The sequence below is a fragment of the Propithecus coquereli genome, unplaced genomic scaffold (genome assembly GCF_000956105.1).
Source record: "Propithecus coquereli isolate 6110/MARCELLA unplaced genomic scaffold, Pcoq_1.0 Scaffold706, whole genome shotgun sequence".
In the NCBI taxonomy this organism is placed as follows: domain Eukaryota; kingdom Metazoa; phylum Chordata; class Mammalia; order Primates; family Indriidae; genus Propithecus; species Propithecus coquereli.
This window is the reverse complement of record NW_012153130.1, coordinates 95,533-107,383: the sequence shown is the minus strand read 5'-3', so window position 1 is coordinate 107,383 and position 11,851 is coordinate 95,533. Positions and strand designations below refer to the sequence as shown.

Sequence of the window (11,851 nt, the reverse complement as noted above, 5' to 3'; positions counted from 1 at the left end):
GCCACCACGCCTGGCTAATTTTTTTTTATAGAGATGGGGGTCTCACTATGTTGTCCAGGCTGGCCTTGAACTCCTGGCCTCAAGCAATCCTCCTGCCCAGGCCTCCCAAAGTGCTAGGATTACAGGCGTGAGCCACCATGCCCAGCCTTGAACGATTCTTATAAATTCTTGACAGTAGTTTGCTAGTAACATAAGATCAATAGTGCTTAAATTTTCAGTAAATTTTGAAGGCAATGTTAAGATTAAGCTTAGGTTAACATGTTGACTAGCAACCAATTTCATTGAAGTTATTTGCAAAAATACTGGGTTGTCTATTTAGACAAACTAGTAGAAAAGGAACTGTTATCTTGACATCTTTTTTATTTATAAAAAATTACAACTGAGACAACAGATCTACATTAAATATAGTTCCCCCTTCAAAGATAAGTTAAACTACAGAAGTCAGTTGGAGCGATGGCATTTTACTTAAAAAGAAACAAAAAAACCAAGCAGTTGTACTGTCTCTTTTCCTCTACCTCCACAGTCCCTCAAGGTTCCTGGGATAAGCTACAGCCTCCTGCCACCTTGTGGCAGGCACATCCCTGTCACAGGAGAGGAGCAGGGGCCGGGGCAGCAGCCCAGCAGGGCCCATTGGAGTTTCAGGCCGCAGATGCTGACTTCCACGTTTGGCTCCCACTACTGGACATACTGCTATTCCTTTCTCCTTCTCCCTATTCCAGCCGTTCTCTTATTCCTTACTTCTTGGTTCTTCGTCAAAATAACCCAGGTATCCAACAATCAATTTTACTAAAAATTCAGTGGAGGTACATGGAGAAAAAAAGTACATAAAAGTTGTATGTTTTACACTTATTCTACCACTTAAAAGCTCTCTTCCCAAGTGCAGGTTCTAGGTATCTCTCTGAAAATTATAAATACAGAAACCAAAAACCAAAAATTAGGGACTATACCACAACTGAGCGATTTCCACATGCTTTTAGTTCTGTTCTGTTGAATCCTTAAATGTGCCCTCTTTCTCCTACTCACCACCAGCACCACAGCCACATATTCTTTAAATGAGAACACTAGGATTTATTCCAGAAATGAAAATGTAAAAAGGCTATTATTATTCTCTTTATGTTTGACACATACCATTCATCTTAGGAGAATTTTATGACTTCGAAAATGTTTAAATAACATGCTTTTCAGAAAACAAAGTCTCTTGACTATGTTATTAATTCACAAATCCTACATAGTCTAAAAGACTGAACTGAGTGAAAAAAAAAATCTGTGAAATGACTGACTTCAAGGAGCAGGCATTCTGAAATGAGCCAAGACTAAATTCTCTTGTGGGTATTCTAGACTCTCCTGTTTGGCACAGGAATTTTTGAAGGCCAGAATCCATATATCTGACACGCAGCAAGTCTGAAGAGAATTTATAAATGACAGGGTTCATATTCATAAGACATCACATACTTGATAGCACTTTGAAGGCTGAAGTATTTCCAGAAACATTGGCTTAACTGAACCCTATAAACAAATTATGTTCATTTTACAGATGAGCAAAGAGAGGCTCAGAGAGGTGAAGTGACTCTGTCAGGGCTTGTAACTAATAAGCAGTTAAGGACTGAACTGAAATCTGTGTTTTCAGAGTAAAATTCTAGTGCTCTTTCCACCACACCATTCTATTATCAAATATTTTTCCCCCTAAAAAAGCCTTAAGAAAAAAGAAATGAAGTTCCTGTAAAATGGTAAGTTCTCTTGTGCTGTTCGAATGATTTACACAGCCTATAAATAGGTGTCTATAAAAATCTAAGTAACATAACTGACTTAAGTGATTAAATTAAAAAGGATTACATAACAGCATGGTTTAAAGAGAAAAGCTTTCCTTTTTTTTTGTTTTTAACTTCCAAAATATTGCATATAAAGATAAAATTTCCAGTAAAAGTATTTAACAAAGAGCTTCCAAAAGCCACAGTAAGCAAAATTTTAACTAGGTGTCAAATTAATCAGATAGGAAAGTGTGGACAAGAGTTATTCAGAAGAAGTGTGCTGAATGCTTAATTGGAACTAACGTGGACAAACGGTAAATGCATCCATTCTTTACCATCACAGTTCTTTTAACTGAAATTACAAAATAATAAATCATACATTATAAAAAATAATTACCAACTTCGAAGAGTTGCCAGTATATGTTTACTAATGCTTACTGATAACGCAAATTCCTCACTACTTGGTTTTCAGGGGCAGGATCAATGTTACAACTGTTTTCAGCTTGTGAGAACCAAAGATGCCTCCCCGTCCACTGCCTTTACTGTGTGTAAAAATCTCAATGAAAAAGTACTTTGAATTCAAAATTCCTGTCTGGACAGGCTCCCAAACATTTCATCGGTCAACTAGTATAAATGCAAGGAATTGTGAAATGCACAACAGTAAAAGGTTTACTGGAAAGATGAATATTGTCCAAAAGAATAAGCTTTTTGTTGCCCGTGTTTCTCTTCAAAACGGCAGTAAAACGGAATTGCCTCCTCAAGGTTAAGAACCTACTAAATAAACAAACTGGGGCAAAGTCGGCTTGCTTCCTAACTTAGAAGGGCCTGCCCCTGCTAACCCGCAGAGAGAAAATACGGTGGGCAACGCCACGGTCAAGTGTGCTCGCGCAGCAGATCTTTAGCAAGCAGCTCTTTTCCAAGACGCCATTTTATCCAATCTGAACTGCAGCCAAGAGCTGGGGACGCGGAGCCACCACTCACATGCTGGAATGTCACGTCACAAGCTGACTCGGGAGAAGCAGCTGCTACTTGCTCTGAGTCTGTTCTGTTTGTCCTGCTCTACGTGGGGCTGACGGGTGAGGAAATACCTGCAGAAGGTGCCGCCCAACCCTCGCAGGAGCCTCCTCGCCTGCACAGCTGCCTCTAGCTTGCATCTAGCTTCGCCCCGGCTCTCACTCCAACATGTCGGCTGGGTCCGCGAGAGCCGCCTCCTGTAGAGCTGCCAGGGAGCTGCCAGGAAGCTCCCGGGGCCACCCTAGGCGCCCGTGGCCGCGAGCCGCGCAGGGCTGGGCAATGCCCTTTCCACTCGAGGAGGTATCCGATTCATCCCTTCGACTAGGGGTGGGGGCATCGGCAGATGGGATCTTACAGCTTTGATTACCTAATTGCAGCTGACACTAAACCGATCTTCCTTCCTCTTTACATTCTTTAAATTGTCGCAAACGTTTTTACTTCAGGACCCAGTTACAATTAGCACTGCGGCCACTTTTCTACTGTTTTTTTGAAAGTCAGCCGAAAGAATACAGCATGTTGCCTACTGGCTGCGGCAAATAAACTGCTGCTCTTGTGTCCTGTCTTGCCTTTGTTTTCCGTCTCTTCTCTCCCTTTTCCTACACAACCCCTAAACATTTGGCATGCCGACACTAGCCGTAATGTGCTAAACGAGCCCCATATGGAAATTGGCAAGTGTCCAACTTCTTAATTACTTTCCTGCCTCTATCTAAAAGAGATCAAAGTAGCCAACACTGCTGCATATTAATCAAAGCCTCTGTTTATAAATGTACAAAGCAGCCACCAAAACAATACATTGTTCTGCCTTTAGCATAAGGAAAGAGTTTTTTTAAAAAAGATAGAAGCTCTCAAGTGTTGCAAGCTACAATTATCCTGCAGACCTGCAAAAACAGTCTGAACAGAACATGAAATGATAAAGCGGCACCCTTTGTAAACTCAGTGGAAAGTACTGTATTTACACACTAACACTCATCTTTCCAGTTAAGATATTTTGCCACCTGGCTAAATGAGCTCCCCTCCAAATCAACACATTAATTGAAAAATCCACTTCCCCTGTATGATCTTATGAGAATGCCAATGTTTCATTTGCCTGTAACAGTCTTTATTTAAAGAGAACCTGGAACCAGGGCTGGGAGGCAAACTGGCCCATCTACTTTGCGGAAGCCTAGTGACAGCTGACTGTGTCTCTCTCGCTACTGCCAGTAATGGTGGGGGGGGGGAGAGATGAATGTTCTCCCACAGAGAACCCCACCTACCGCTCAGTACTTTCGCTGCCCTGGTTCTACCTGCGCCCCCTGCAGCTGCCCGAGGCAGTGCGCTCTGGGTTCTCGGGCCAGCCTTTCGGTAACTGAAATGCTCACAGGCTGCAGCTGCAGCTCTGCACTGGGCCCCTCTCAGCTGCTCTCCCGGTCCTCTCAGGACCTTCCCAGGCCTTCACGGCCCTGCCTGCTCTGACACGCCTGTCTGAGAGCCCGTGTTTTCCACGAGGGATGGCACCCACAGGACACACCCACGGTGCAGTTACAGCAGCAACCATTAATGGGAACGAGCAGCTTGAGGCTGGAAAAGTTCATTTTGAATTGGTAGCCCATTGGTAGTCTGTTTTTTACCTTAAACTTGATTTTTTTTCAAACAAAATAGTTAACTTTATTCACACCTTTCAAAGTAAAAGCAATATTAACTATAAGCTAAAAAACAACACATAGTTCTTAGAAAATACAACCCAAAATTCCTGTTGCCTGAGCTTTGTCATTTATGCTTTTTAAAAGAGATTGTCCATGTGACTTTTTTTTAAGCTCTGGCGAAACAGCATCTCCTGTATTCTGTCACTCACAAGTTTCCTGAGGCGGAAGACTTTATCTTTCTTTTGTTCTCCACATCCATGAAAAAGCAGGTTACCTTTGAGCAACAGATCTCCTTTTTGCCACCTGTCTTCTGTTCTTGGCTCATAAACCTGATTTGTGCAGGGCAGACGCACACGTGAGGTTTCTGGCTACCTATACCTATGCTCCTTGTTTTTCCTCCACAGCCACAAAGAACAAATGGATGCTTTTCTTCCTTCTGTTTTTCTTGATGATCCTTGGGGGCTTTCGATAGCTTTCCTGACTCCCCTGTAGCACGAGATGCTTCGCTGTTATTGTGGAGGTTTGATTACTGCTGGGTAGTTATCAGTGTCTATGCTGGTTTGTTCAGATTTTTCTTTTATATCGTTCACAGGCAGTGCTGGCAGAGCCCCGTCCTGGGCCTCCATGCCCCTGCACCCTGCTCCTTCCGGGACCTGTGCACCTGCGGTTCTGTCTCCCCTCATGCGGTGGGCTCAGCGGACAGGGGTAACAGCAGGAACATGGCCTGGGCGCGCTGGGTGCCAGGCCCTCACCACCTGACAACTCTGACGAGCAGGATTCCTTGATGCTCTTCCCGCGCCTACAGGACTTGGGACAGGACAGAGGTGAGGTTCCTCAGTCCGCCGCCACATTTAAAGACCAGCCTACAGGGAGCAGGGTCCGGGCGGGGCAGCCCTGTCCCTGAGGGCGGCCTCTCCCCTCCCCTTAAACTTGATTGAGTTTCACTTCAGCATCAGCATAATTAAACATTAAAAGTATCCAGGCCTTATTTATTTATTTATTTTTGAGACAGGGTCTTGCTCTGTTGCCCGGGCTACAGTGCAGTACTTATTTTTGCATGCAAGTATTAGAAGTCTTGGTTGTCTTAGAAAATGGGATAAATGTTGGCTTCAACATAATGCTACCTAACCAGTGAAGCCTCTCCGTAACACTCAGAGCTAACGTGGTGATGGCGAGAAGCCAACACTAAGAGCAGTGGCTGAACCTGACATGAGGCAGGAGACAGGAGGAAGGGTGTAAACTGCTGTTCTCCAGGGAATCTGTGGCCCAGCCAAAGTTCACCCGGTCCTCAAACACAGGTTGTTATGATCACATGATAAAGCACGTGTGGGTCACTGGAAAACTGATGCCACCTACACCTGTAACCGTTCCAAAGAGGCAACAGTCAACTCCATTTTTGTCCTTATTGCCTCTCCACACGTTTCCACCTGCCTGTCACAGAGCAGAGAAGCACCACTGAGCATCCAGCTGACAGTGACGAGCTGTGCTCCAGGTGTCTGCAGGGTGCATTTCTGTGCCTGGACAGCCGGGCCCAGAGACAGGATCACCTGACATTAGACAAATCCTGCCAGCCCTGCCGCAGAGGGTGTGTCTGTTGATGTTCCTACCGACAGCAAATCAGAGTCGCCCTTTCCCATACTCACTGGCCACCTCCATGGCTCTCGGGCCTTCAGAAGATTATATGAGTTAACATGTGTAAAGCACTTGGATCTAGTGAACGGTAAGCATTGAGTAGTGCTGTTGTTATTACAAAAGAGGGATATTAACAAGATTTTCAAGTTTTGACAATTTGGTAAGCGAAAAGTGGCCTATCACTGCTGTTTTCACTTACTTTTTCCCTGATCGTAAGTAATACTTTCAATATGTTTAGGACTCGTGTAGTATTAATAGTTCCAAGATCTGCCTGTTCACATTCATTGCCCATTTTTGCACTGTCCTGTTTTTCTTGTGCATTTGTAGGAATGCTTGGTCCTTTTATTTACCCTTTGCTATGGACATTGTAAACATTTCCTCATATTTTATTTATGGTCTTGTACAAAAGTTTTAATTTTTTTTACACTCAAATTTGTCATCCTTTATTTTCATGGCTTATGAAAGAAAATTTCATTCCCAGATGTGGAACACATTCTACGTCATCTTTCCGTAGCCTCATATTTGTTTTGTGTATGTTTTGTAGCTATCAATATTGATCTGAGCCACCATTTTCTCAGGGATTTGCAAGGCCACATCATGACGACCCCGTCTCCATGTATACACCTGGGTTTTGTTCTTGGTCTCTCTATGGTACTTCCTGGATCCATCTGTTTACTCTTGCCCCAGGAATGTGCTGTTAAAAATCACTAGAGTATCACAGCTTCATTTGATAACTAATTATTCTTTTTCAAAATTTTCTTGGCTATTCTACTCATGCACATTTGCTCTTGTAGATGAACTGTAGAATGAGCCCATCAAATTCCAAAAGCAACTTGCTGGAACGGCTTTAAATTTGAATTTAATTTGATTCTATTATTACCATAAGCTTTTGTGCTGGTTTATTACTACTATTTAGTAACACTAACAGCCAACTTTCCCAGCCCTGTAACCTGCGGCTGTACCCTCCCATTCTGCCCCTTGCCACAGTGAACCCTGCAATTACCAGACTTTCAGCGGTGGGCCCACGTCTGTGTGTGCCGGTCGGGACACCTGCAGTGCCCTTCCCCCTGCACAGCTGACCCACAGCTCAGCTCATGTCACCTGCCGCGAAAGTCTTCCTTGGCAGGCCCCCATCTGCAGTCTGGGTTAGTTGTCCTTCCCACATGTGTTCATGGCGCTCTACATCTATCTCTGTCACAGCATCTGTGAATTACACTCACTCCTTGGTCATTCCAGAACACTTGTGAATTGTTCCTGACACAGGGTATCTGGCATTCAGTAGGCACTCTACAAATGCTTTGCTCAAGAAATTAATAAAGACATATATGACAAAACTAAAGTTCTGAAGGGTTAGCATCTCCCTGCTCTTCTCAGTGTGGCACTGCTCTCTTGACATTCTGACATAGTAAGAAAAGGAAAAAGATAGTGAAAAAGTATTAAGCTAGTGCACTGGTTTGTCTAAGAAATGGAAAAACCTGGGGTGGAAATTTTCTATATGAATAAACTTGATAGATGAATGTACATCACAAGGTGAATCATAACAAAACCGTGAGCACCAGTCTGATCTACTGACTTCCATCCTGTTGCGAAGCATGCGGTACATAAAGGAAAGAATGATTAAATAAACGTCAGGCTAGGGCTCCCTCCTAACTACACCAGTTGTCTTGTACTACAACAGTATATAAATTTTATTTATACTTACAATGCTAAAAACTCCACAAATTCAAATTTCAACTCTTAAAATTTTCCCATTTCTACTCCTGTATCATTTAATTTTATCCACAAATCCTCTCTGTTTACTGGAATGGACACGTGTATTTTCCATTAATGCAGCAGGGACTGCAACAATCTACCTCCACACGGAAAGGTGGGCAAATGGTCAAATGCTCAGATGTGAGGAAACCAGAACACCATGCAACTTTTAATTATTTTTTTGAGACAGGGTCCTACTCTGTAGTATGGTGGCGTCAGCCTAGCTCACAGCCACCTCAAACTCCTAGGGTCAAGCGATCCTCCCGTCTCAGCCTCCTGAGTAGCTGGGACTATAGGCATGTGCCATTATGCCTGTGTAATTTTTTAATTTTTTGTAGAGACAGGGTCTCGCTATGTTGCTCAGGCTGGTGTCAAACTCCTGGCCTCAGGAGATCCTCCTGCCTCAGCCTCCCAAAGTGCGGGATGACAAGTGTGCCACCGCGCCCAGCACCATGCAACTTTTTTTTTTTATTTAACTTGGACGAGAAGCAGGTTTTTTATTTTCACCAATAGTCCTGCAGACAAAGGACCTCAAAAAATTGGGTTAAGACTCAGAATTGTTCCTCTCAACGAAAATCTTTAGTAAAAGGCGAAAGATTTATATGATCTGAAGAGAAACCAGAGTATACTATGTAACTTTTTAAAACTATGATAAAGCTGATTCAAACTCCATCAGTTCCTTCCAGGGATATTTAAAATTCTTTAATCTTTGCTAAGCACACTAAAACATGGGGGGAGGGAGAGTTCACATACTGATACAAGTTGGGAAAAACACAGAAATTATGTGCTAAAATAATTCCCAGTTTCACTTTTCTTTCCAGTAGAAATGGTGTGCTGTGAAATTCTCAAGGGTTGCTCACCTGCTTCCTGCTTGGTTAATTCAATCTTAGTTCTGCTGACCTAGCATTCAGGCCAGCGTTCGTTTTTCTTAATTTAACCGTACAGTTAGAGGAATGTAATCTCAAGTAAAAGTGTATTTTTTATTTTAGTGTAAAATCGTCTATAGGGGTAAAATCCTGTTTATTACACAGATACAAATACAAGGATAATCTACATATTACTTAAAAAAAGTTATAAGACCTTTTATTTCAAGGAGTATCTAAAAAAAGTTTCACTGCAACTAGAAATCTGGGTCGCTCTTCTGGAATACACTAATAGAATTTCACTTGGACATGAATTCATTAAAAGACTTGTACCATGAAAAGTTTATAGAATACTTCAACTCCAGGAAGAACTGAAATTTCAAAATATACTGAAGTCACAAGTGATGAGAAAGCTTTATTGCAACTGTTTTAGAATTTAGTCATTTAAAGAGTATGAGGTTTTTAAAAAAGTACTCTGCTTCACAACCGTGTTTCAAAGATGGTATGTGTTTGTTGCGTATTTCAAAGTCTCACAAGTCCCACATTAACAACTGTCATCTGCAGCCACTGAACACCTACTATTGCAAGGCCTTTTGCTGAGTATAAAACAAATACCTCACCTTCAAAATCCTATCAAGTACTATAGAAACCTCCTCATTTTATAGATGAGGAGTCAAAAGTGCAGGAAATGAAAGAGATTTGGTCGAGGTCACCCAGGAGGCTGTGGGTCTGGAAAGTGGGTAAGCCTGCCTCTTGAGCACTCTAACATACTGCCTCCACGCCCACCGATGCTCACCTACCATCGCTGTGCCAATTCCGTAACAAAATGGGATGGCATTACAACAATGCCTTCCGCTGACAAAATCAAACAAGCTCTTTGCAACACTGTTTGAGTTAGAAATTAAAGGGAAAGGACCTTAGCGATCAGAAGTCACAAGAGGCCCAGACCTCTCATTTTAGACAAGAAATGGAAGTACTAGTTGGTGGCATAACCAATACAAGCTTCCAAGGCTTCACTTACAGTTCAGCTCTGCTAACCTAGTCATACAACAGAAAGTTCAGATACTTTATAGGACATTTTCAACTTAGTTGAGAAGTGAGACTTTTATGAATAATCACCCAAAAAAATGCCAGGGTATATTATATGCAAGAAGTACAAAGGCGTATCTTGCAGACTGGCTGTATTGTACCTCCAAGATCAACGCAGGTGGAGATACTTAAGGTAAGCTTCACGGGGGGTGGTGACAACGAACTGGAAAGAAAGGCGAATGACAATCAAGGCGTGCATGCTTAGCTGGGCGTGGTGGCGCGCGCCTGTAGTCCCAGCTACTCTGGGGTTGAGGCAGGAGGATCCCTTGAGCCCAGGATTTGGAGGTAACAGTGAGCTATGATGATGCCACTGCCTTCTAGATGTACTGGGAAAGACCCGACACTGAGCATGGCTTATTTGAGAGAGAGTAAGGAAGGAGTCCCAGTTAGAACAGAAAGTTGCCCGTGGAGAACAGGAGGGAAAAACGCTGGCTAGACAAGCCTGTGAAGTGCCTTAACAGCCAGGCAGAAAAACCGAGAGTTTGTGTATTAGGAACTAGGTGACTAGGGCAGATTTGTGAGGGGACCTCTGATTTAACGAAAGGTAAGAATATTAGTTCTGAATATACTACAAAGTCATGGTTTTACAAAACATTTGCTATCAATACTTTTAGGTCATGTTGGAATTATTCCCCATATTAAAAGGCAGCACAGGAAAGAAAACATGTATTAATATAATTTGTGACATGTTTCTTTTAAGTTCCAATCAAATAAGCCTCCTTGCTTATCTAATTACAGACCTGAATTTCACAACTATCAATAGATATGTTTCCATTTTAGAAATAGCACCGATTATTGGTTAAATTACATGAACCAAAAGTTGAGAACATAAACATGGCAGCTGAACACAAATACTTTGCTCTCTTCCAAAAATTCCCTAAAACTACAATAAAGAAATTTTTCAAAAGTACAAATCCATAAAGTCAAGGAGATGAGATAAGAGACACCTACATTTTGGCAGCTGGAAAGCAAATAAACAAGCGGTGATTTTTTTGGGAGCCAAGAGAGAGCGAATGTCTAATTGTAGGCAAGGATGCACAAGAACCAGGCAGAGTAAAATCCTGGACTCTGCAGGAGCGTAAGATGAGAAGGTATCAGCAGGTTTGGCTCAAAGTGTGTGACTAAGGTACAGTTAGAAACGCTCATTAGAAGGCTGTCACCTCCTTGCAAAGAATGAGTGTGTGCCCTCATTACAAAGCCTAGTAAATTGAGAGAAAAGCGTTTTATTAAAAAATCTTCACTGGAGGGTTGTACAGCATCTGCTTTGATGGGTTCATATAAACCGATGCACAGACCTTTAGTTTCTAGTGAGAAACAAACTGAACTGAAGTAGCTAAAGCCATCTACAAACACATGAAAAATAATGTGAATAAATGAGGGGAAAACACAATTAAATTTTAAAATCCAACTACTGGAATGAATCTGTCTGTCTCTATTATGTCTATATAGTCAACATGGACCAAAATATATCTATTTTTATTACTTAGCAGCAAAGCTGGAAATAGCACACCAGTTCTCAGCTCAAAAGAATGTCTCATTCGACGTGGTTTTTACCTGGTTGGAGTTTACTGGGATGAAGCTGTGTTCCGGCTCCAGGCAGGGGAGGAGGGCTTACCCCTGCAGGCCCAGCACCCTGGGCTGGGCTCACACTGGTTAGGGTCCCCGTAGGCAATGGCTGACCTCTCTTCAATAGCTGCTTCTGCTCTTGCTGGCGGAAGCGTGGAGGCACCTCGCGAGGCAGGTAACGGGATGCAGCTGGCTGCTGGCCACTGGCAGATGCACGCTTGCCATTGCTGCTGCTGGAGATAGTGCTGGTGGAAGGACTGGTACCGGCAGGTTGGGGCTGGCTTGAACAGGTCTTAGTAGGTTCTGGCACTAAAAGGAACAAAAGGAAAAAGAATCCAAAACTTTAGTAACACTTCTTTAAAACCCAACCCAAACCAAGGAAACTGAAATAAACTGAGGAAAAAAAAATGGCAATGTAGTGCTTTGGAGCTAGAACTGGACTAAAGTCTAGAGTTCTAGGTTTGAGACCGAGTTTTCCTACAAAGGATGTGTGGTCTTGGGCCAGTTACTCTTGTGCCTTAGTTTCCTCATCTAGAAAATGTAGGTGATACAGATAGATTAGAGC

At 42.7% G+C, this 11,851-nt stretch overlaps 1 protein-coding gene across 4 annotated transcripts in view; it reads right to left on the bottom strand.

Annotated features, from left to right (window-relative positions):
* Positions 1-11,591, bottom strand: part of TNRC6C (trinucleotide repeat containing 6C) — a 73,627-nt gene extending 62,036 nt beyond the window's left edge. For 2 of the 4 annotated variants that reach the window (XM_012661341.1, XM_012661340.1), the window contains exon 1: positions 11,275-11,589. The gene's annotated coding sequence lies outside the window, so the exon portion shown is untranslated. Of the gene's footprint in view, positions 1-11,274 lie in introns of all 4 variants that reach the window. The other 2 variants (XM_012661343.1, XM_012661342.1) reach the window with 2 other exon arrangements.
* Positions 11,592-11,851: the final 260 nt, after the last annotated feature.